Below are 286 nucleotides of genomic sequence, written 5' to 3' on the forward strand. Positions count from 1 at the left end.
ACCCCGTCCCCCCCCAGTTCTCTTTGATCCAAGAAGTTGTGTGAATTTGGTTTCTTTCACTTCCCTCTTTTCCTTCCTACCCCACTCGCCCCCCTTGGTAAAGATCCCGGAGGGATAAAGAGGTTTTATGTGGGTGCGTTTTCAGATGAGAGAGGTTTGGGGTTGTTTTCTCTGTGTTGGTTAGAGTGGCTTGAGAGTTAAATGATGTGAATGCATCCTGTGCCACAGAGAAAAATCTTCGTTCAAGCCATTCTTGCAAAAATCGTCATTCCTTTTTTTTCCTGGT

General features: G+C 45.5%; 1 protein-coding gene across 1 annotated transcript in view; it reads left to right on the forward strand.

The window, feature by feature from the left end:
• The window catches only part of SYT4 (synaptotagmin IV), a 9,741-nt gene that overhangs the window by 744 nt on the left and 8,711 nt on the right, over nt 1-286 (forward strand). The window lies entirely within an intron of this gene.

This window comes from Chaetura pelagica, unplaced genomic scaffold (assembly GCF_000747805.2).
Source record: "Chaetura pelagica isolate M959 unplaced genomic scaffold, ChaPel_1.0 scaffold121, whole genome shotgun sequence".
In the NCBI taxonomy this organism is placed as follows: domain Eukaryota; kingdom Metazoa; phylum Chordata; class Aves; order Apodiformes; family Apodidae; genus Chaetura; species Chaetura pelagica.